This window comes from Callorhinus ursinus, unplaced genomic scaffold, assembly GCF_003265705.2.
Source record: "Callorhinus ursinus isolate GAN/ISIS: 27379988/994484 unplaced genomic scaffold, GSC_fseal_2.0 scaffold5, whole genome shotgun sequence".
In the NCBI taxonomy this organism is placed as follows: domain Eukaryota; kingdom Metazoa; phylum Chordata; class Mammalia; order Carnivora; family Otariidae; genus Callorhinus; species Callorhinus ursinus.
Genome location: NW_027397067.1, coordinates 24,301,285 through 24,309,627, shown reverse-complemented (window position 1 = coordinate 24,309,627; position 8,343 = coordinate 24,301,285).

The window sequence follows — 8,343 nt, the reverse complement described above, 5'->3', positions numbered from 1 at the left end:
CCATAGCCAAGGATAGCTACTGTGATCAATTTGGTGTATATCCTTCCAGTTCTTCTCGAATGTCTTTAGATATGAATATATGTCCCTGTAGAAAGTACACTGTATACTTTGGTGTGTTTTGACTTTTTACTTTTTTTTTTCAATGTATCATACTATACATGTCTATCTATGGCTTAACATTTGTTTTTTGTCTTTTTTTACAAAGAAGTAAAACACTTTAATGCCTCGATGTTTTAAATTACAGTGTACTAAATAAATATTAGTTTTAATATTTTTCCATTTCCCTACGCACTTATAATCAACAGAGTTTTTAATGTTTTGATTAAAGTTTTTTTATTGTGGCAAAACTCACATAAAATTTATCATTTTAACCTAAGAGTATAGTTAAGTATATTCACATTGTTGTGAAACAGATCTCCAGAACTTTCATTTTACAAATCTGCAACTCTGTGCATTAAGCAATTACCCTTTTTCCCTGACCAAGCTCCTGGTAACCACAATCTTACTTTCTGTTTCTTGACTTTAGATACCCCATAGAGTTGAATCATACAGTATTTGTCTTTTTGGGGCCAGCTTATTTCACATAGCATGTCCTCAAGTTTCGTCAATGTAGTATTTGGCAGCATTTCTCTCATTTTTAAGGCTGAAAAATATGTCACTGTATGTATATATCACATTTGTTTATCCATTCGTCTGTTGATGGACATTTGGGTTGCTTGCACCTCTTGACTGTTCTGAATAATGCTGCTATAAATATGGATGTAAACGTCCCTTTGAAACCTTGCTTCCAGTTCTTTTGGAGAGATACCCAGAAGTAGGATTACTGGATTATATGGTAGTTTTATTTAAAAATTTTTTAAGGAAACTCCTGTTTTCCATAGCAGTTGCACCATTTTACAACCCCACCAATAGTGCACAAGGGTTCCAATTTCTCCTCATCCACAAACAACACTTACTATATTTTTGATAGTAGCCATCATAATGGGTATGAGATGATATCTCATGATGGTTTTGATTTGCATTTCCCTAATGTTTAGTGATGTTGAGAATTTTTTCATATGCTTATTGACCATTTATATATCCTCACTGGAGAAATGTCTATTCAAATACTTTGCCCATTTTTTTAAAGATTTTATGTATTTATTTGACAGAGAGGGAGTGTGAGAGAGCACAAGCAGGGGGAGCAGCAGAGGGAGAGGGAGAAGCAGGCTCCCCGCTGAGCAGGGAGCCCGATGCGGGGCTCAGTCCTAGGACCCTGGGATCAGGACCAGAGCCAAAGGCAGATGCTCAACTGACTGAGTCACCCAGGCGCCCCTCCTTTGCCCATTTTTTAATTGGATTATTGGTTGTTTCTGTTATTGAGATGTAGGAGTTCTTTAAACAGCCTGGATATTAACCTTTTATCTGATTAAGTGATTTACAAATAGTTTCTGCCATTCCTTAGGTTGCTTTTTCACTCTGTGCATTGTATCCTTTGATGGAAAAAAGTTTTTAAGTTTGATATAGTTTCATTTGTCTGTTTTTGCTTTTGTCACCTGCATTTTTTGGCATCATTCCAAATAAATCATTGCCAAGTCCAATATCATGAAGTTTTACTATATGTTTTCTTCTAGGAGCTTTATAGTCTTAGATCTTACATTTAAGTCTTTAATATATTTTGAGTGGTGTAAGTATCTCATTTAATTCTTTTGCATGTGAACATCCAACTTTCCCAGCACCATTTGTTGAAAATACTGTCTTTTCCCCTTCAAGTGGTCTCAGCATCCTTGTTGCAGATCATTTGACCATATACACAAAGACTTATTCCTAGGTTTTCTATTTTATTCCATTGGTTTATTTGTTTGTCTTTATGCCAGTACCACACTGCTTTGATTACTGTAGCTTAGTAATATGTTTTGAAATCAGGAACTGTGAGTCTTCCAACTTTGTTCTTTCTCAAAATTGTTTTGGCAATTCAAGGTCCCTTGAGATGTCATATTAATTTTAGGATGGATTGTGCAGCTTAACTTTTTACCTCAGCAATATTGCTTAATTTATCCATATTAATATAAATACATCTACATTTACCTCATTTTTTTAAACTGCTGTGTAATATGTGTTAACAGTACTACAATTTCCCTTGAACATTATCCAAAATGATTATCACTTACGTTGTTCCCCATTTTCACTGATCTTGATTGAAATTGCTTAAATGTTCCATTAATTTTAAGTAAGTCAATGGCCTTAAGTGATTAACAATGAAAGTAGTCTTTTTAATTTCATTTTAGCCGAATACAAAAATCAATACATACAAGTCAATGCAGAAAAATACAAGGACTAAATCTAAAACACTTCTACCTAAAATCATAGGCAACACATATAGATTGGGGGGATTTATAGTATAGAAATTAAATCCTAGATCCTCCACTAACTGTGTGACCCTAGGCTAGTTACTTAATTTCACTAACCTTAGTTTTCTCACATATAAAATGAAGACAATAATATCTACCTCCTGGAGGTTGTATGAGAATTAAATGAGATAATACCTAGGATAGTGTGGGGGCATCTGGGTGGCTCAGTTGGTTAAACATCTGCCTTCACCTCAGGTCATGATCCCAGAGTCCTGGGATCAAGCCCCTCATCAAGCTCCCTGCTCTCTCTCACTCTCTCTCAAATAAATAAATAAAATCTTTAAAACAAATACTTAGGATAGTGTGTAGCACTATATTCTATATCTATGCTACAGATTCTATAGGGAAATGGGTAACTAAATTAAAGTATAGCCAAACAATAAAAATTTATATAGCCATTAAAAATAATGAGGTAGATATAAGGGCACCTGGGTGGCTCAGTCATTAAGCGTCTGTGTTCGGTTCAGGTCATGATCCCAGGGTCCTGGGATCGAGCCCTGCATCGGGCTCCCTATTCCACAGGAAGCCTGCTTCTCCCTCTCCCTCTCCCCCTGCTTGTGTTCCCTCTCTCGTTGTGTCTCTCTGTCAAATAAATAAATAAAATCTTTAAAAAAAAATGAGGTAGATCTATATGTACTCACTTGGAAATATTTCTCAGATTTAAATTAAAAAGTAATACAGGTAATTTCATATTTTAAAATGCACATGTGATCTGCATATACACGTGCATAAAAATAGCATGTATAGTATAACATACATATGAAACAAAAGTCTGAACAGTCACATACCAAACTGTTAAAATGGTTTTGAGGAGGCATGATAGAAAAAGAAATGAAAAGAATTTCATTCGCTGGGGCACCTGGGTGGCTCAGTCTTTAAGCGTCTGCCTTCAGCTCAGGTCATGATCCTGGGGTCCTGGGATCAAGCCCCACATCGGGCTCCATGCTCAGCAGGAAGCCGGCTTCTTCCTCTCCCACTCTGCGTGCTTGTGTTCCCCCTCTCATTGTGTCTCTCTCTCTGTCAAATAAATAAAATCTTAAAAAAAAAAATTTCATTTGCTTTTTGCACAAATCGTGTGAAATCATTAAAATGAAATGCATTATTTTGTTAATTAAGAGGCTAACAAGGATTTTTTTAATCTAAAGAGAAATTCTAATTTGAAAAGGAAAAATAACTTTAAATTACAGAACTACTTTATAGAACCTTCCACCTGTTGTTTTTTTCAAACTTAACACCTTGTGAAGAACAATTTCAAATTAAAAATAGCAAAAGCAAATAGGTCACCTAAAACCTTCCAACTCTGTTCATCTTGAAATCATATCAGGAAATGTTTACATCAGTGCAGTTCTGCAGGAGGACTTGCGAGATCAATCTGAACCTTTTGGCCTCAAAGGATCACTCTGGGATAAAATAAACATCTTCTAGGTCTCCCCTGACTTTTATTAATCTAGGCCTCCTAGCTCATTTGAAAATTGGCCACATCAGCTTTCTTTACACAGAATAGCAATCCATATAAATCTTTTAGCCTCGGCTACCCAGGGCCATACAAGTAAACCATTACAACCATGGTCTTTTCTTAATTCCTAAAGGAAATCAACAATGAGGGAAAAGGCTATTTCCACAAAATGTGGGGCTTTCCATTATATGCTTATGATGGTGCCATAAATTAATCAAAATATAAGATTTGCTCTTTTCAGTATATCCTTGAATTATGTTTGTAGATCAAGAACTTTCTAAAAACATATTTACTATAATAATTATTACAAACATATTTAGAAAAGAGATGAGAACCAAGAAGAACAAAGGATGTAATTTTAAAATAGCTTCAGAAAGCTAGCATAATGTGATAGCCACAAGTTACTTTATACCTCCACAAATGAAATTTACTCTTCATGGGCAATGTGGAAATCCGTAGGAAAAATTCTCACAAAGCTCAGTTGAGGAAATTCGTTGAACGGTGAAACCCATTATTTGAGGGTTGGGGGCAGGGAAAGAGATTGATGGAAGAGATATGACATCATAAAAGAGCTCAGGCACAAGGAAAAGTCCAGCTTCATAAACTTTTTTTTCCCTTAATAATGGGACATTATAGGATGAATTTATATCTAGGATAAACAAAGCCAGTTAGGATATTATAAAATACAGTGAAGAAATTCAATGTGCAATGATGCTGAAAAATCCTAAAATGACTCCAAAAGAAAGAATACGAGATCAACATCTAAGCAATATTTTTATGTCATTAACTCTTTATGAACAATGAAAGACCGATAATAAACAAGAATGAAAAGAGTGGTGTCTGATAATTTTATAAAATTGTCTATTAAGTGGTGTTATTAATGGAAAGGTGCCATCTGGGTCACAGATACAGTGAAGATCCATTTTGGACCATTCAGACAAAGGCCAGATAAAACATTCCTGGGTCCTCAAGGTACCACATTAGTCCCAGATGAGAGAGAAATTAGCTTCTATTTTATTTAAGTCACTGCTATACAGAGTCTTTGTCCCAGGAACCAAATTTGTATCCTGACAAATATTGATGAAGTCTGATTGAAATGAAAAAAAATTGAGGTTTTTTTGATTTATTTGTTTTGGTTTGTTTTGTGTGTGTGTGTGTGTGTGTGTGTGTGTGTGTGTGTGTGTGTGTTTGTTTATATACTAAATGAAAGACCAGGGGCGCCTGGGTGGCTCAGTAGTTAAGCTGCTGCCTTCGGCTCAGGTCATGATCCCAGGGTCCTGGGATAGAGCCCTGCATCGGGCTCCCCGCTCAGCAAGGAGCCTGCTTCTCCTTCTCCCTCTGCCTCTGCCCCTGACTCATGCTCACTCTCTCTCTCTGTCTCTCAAATAAATAAAATCTAATAATAATAATGTACTAAACATATTGATGGAAGAGAAAGGAGATCATCATGCGTTTGGAACCAAATGAAAGATGCCAAGATAAATAGATCATGAAACTGAAAGGTTGTCTTTTGGGACTAGATGGTGTCAGGTTTTAAGGGCCAGACTGAGGGATTTCATTCTAAGATGATTACCTAGGCCAATGGAGGGTTTGGGGAATAAGAAATAAAAGTAGAAGAGTAGACGTCACTAAGAGAGCAACTGCAGTGGTCCAGGAAGCGAGGGTAGGGTGGATGTGGTGAGATGAATATGGAGGTCAAGAAGCAGGGCTCACACTCAAAGGCTGGATTTCGGGAGTAGGGCTACCCAGGAATGCAGTGCAGTTCCCTGCCTCGCCTTCAACAACCCTCTCACCTCTGCCTTCCAACTGTACCTAGATGAGAAATCTAATATTGGAGCCTGTCAAGATCCAACCCTAGCCCTGCCACTTGCTGCATATATGGACTAAGTTAATTTAATTTTCTGTGTTTCATCTTCTCTATCTTCTTCATCTACAAAATGGGATTAATAATAGTCTCTCACTTAGATTCATGACATGCAAAGTGCCTAGAAAAGTGTCCACCACCTGCCATGATAAGCATCAATAACTGATACCTGATAATATCATTACTAGACATTTTCAACATCTTAAATATGCTGTATCTCTCTCACTTCTAAATTGGGCACCTGCTCTTCCCTACACCTGGAATAGACTTTAATTAATTCCAAACTCATCCTCAACTCCCAGCCCTACCGTCACTGCCTCTAGGGGGCCTTTTCTGATCCCATAGATGAGATTCAATTCTCTTGCCTCACTACTCCATACTTACCCTCCAACAGTTATTCCCATCATATTTTCCAATAATCACTTGTTTTGTTTGATTTTCCTACTAGATCAAAAACTCTGTGAAGGAAAGAACTATTGTTCTTCGTTTTGTTCACCCCTGTATCCTCAAGGCCTAGCACAGTGCTTGGAAAACAGTAGGCATTAAATAGATATTAAAGAAATCAATTCACCTAGGAAACTTGTAATATTAGCAAAAATCAGAGAATGTAGTAACTAAGCACTCAGGGCCACATTTTGACTTTCGTGGGCCCCATCCCACATAAATATAATTTATAAATATAAGCATTGTGCCCACTGTGCCTAATAGATAAGTCGGCCCCACAAGCATCAGCAACAGAAGAGTTAAAAGCAATGGGAAAAGTCAGAAGGGAATAGAGGGAGGGCCAGAATTGGAAATTAGCCTGACATCTGAGATGCGGTAGACAATGTGACTGTGAATCGACTACAATGCTTTTATTTGCAAGTAATAGAGTCCTGATTCTTGGATTGCTTCAAATGCCTCCCAACTTTCTCCTTTTTTTTCTACCTCAATTACCATAAGAAATTCCCTTGTTTTTCCCATGCATGAACAGTTGGCTACCAGAATAAGCCTTTTTTTAACTGTGAGCTGGTGTCATTCTCCTACATAGAACCCTCCATCTCATTCAGAGCAAAAGCCAAAGTCCTAATAATGGCCTATCATATTCTTCAGCCCATGCCTACTTAACCCCCAATGCAAACACATACCTCCCTGACCACATCTCCCCTCACTTACTTCATTTGAACAGCAACCTGTTCCTCAAACACGCCAGACGCACTCTGACCCCAGGGCCTTGACACCAGCTGTTCTCTCAACCTCCAAGGCCTTTAATTCCAGCAAGCCACATGGCTTGTTCCCCCAACCCTTTCAAATATCATCTTCTCAGTGAAGCTGTTCCTGACCACCCCATTTAAAACTGTAACCCTCACCACCTTCCCCAGGCCCTGCCCCCTTCCCTGTTTTATTGTTCTTCATAGCACACATATAGCCTGTTTGCTTCTACAGTACTCTATCATTTACTTATTTGTCAGTCTCATCCCACAAAAATATAAGCTCCATGAGGGCAGGAATTTTTTTTTTTTTAATCTGGTTGGTTAAATGCTGTATCTCCAGCATCTAGAACAGGGCCTGACATATGACAGGTGCTCAATAATTATCAAATGATTGTATGAATATTTTGCTTTCTATAGTTACGTATTGTGAATATTTTACAAGAATAAAATGTTCATTTATCCATTCAACAAATACAGATTTAGAGCAAACCCAAGCCCAGGCACTATGTTAGGTGCTGAGTCAAGAGTGGTGAGCCTAACTGGGCTGACTACACTACCTGGGCTCACGGAGCTTAGTCTAGTGATAGATGATCAAAATAATGACAAAATGAGTGTTAAGTATTGGAAGGAAGGGACACAAGTCTACAAAAGTATATCACAAAGAAAGCTAGCCCTACCTGGACTAGATAAAGGGGAGTGGAGCAAAAGGACTTGGGGAGGGAGAAAACCACAGGGGACTGGTAATTAGGCTCCATGTTATTTGATTTCTCTATGATTTTGCTCAGGACTGCCTCTGTTTAGCATCAAAAGTGTTAAGAGTTGCACTCCATACTACCCACTGATGATTCCCTGAGGAAGTAGCCCCTGAGCCAGGAAAGATCCACACCCATTACAGAGGTGAAGGGGTAAAGGCAGGGCAGAGTGGAAGAGGAGAATAGAGCCAGAGGAAACTGTGGCTGAAGATTCTAGAGGTGAAGGACTGTGGTACATTCTGGAACACAGAAAGCAAGGGGAGAAGTGGCGGGAGAAGAGGCTGGAGAGGGAAAGGGTGGCCAGGCTCTGGCAGGCTCTCCAGAAGATTGCAACTTTACCCTAAAAAGAATCAGAAGCCACAGGAAGGACCTGGTTTGGTTTCACTTCATTTTGTTCCATTTGCATTGTGGTGACATAACTGGACACGTATTTTGACAGTATTATGGAAACTGCCTTTGTGGAGAATACTTTACCAGAGGCACCTGACCGGGTGCAGAGAGATCAGTCAGGAGGCAGCTGAGTAGTCCAGGAGGCCAATGCTGGTAACTTGCCCCAGAGTAGAGAGGCAGGAAATGGGGAGAAGTCAACCAGTTCAAGAGATTTCACTACCTGTGTGTTACGGACTGAATTTTGTTCCTCCAAAATTCATATGCTTAAGTCCTCCCCCCCGCCAGCGCCTCAGAAGGT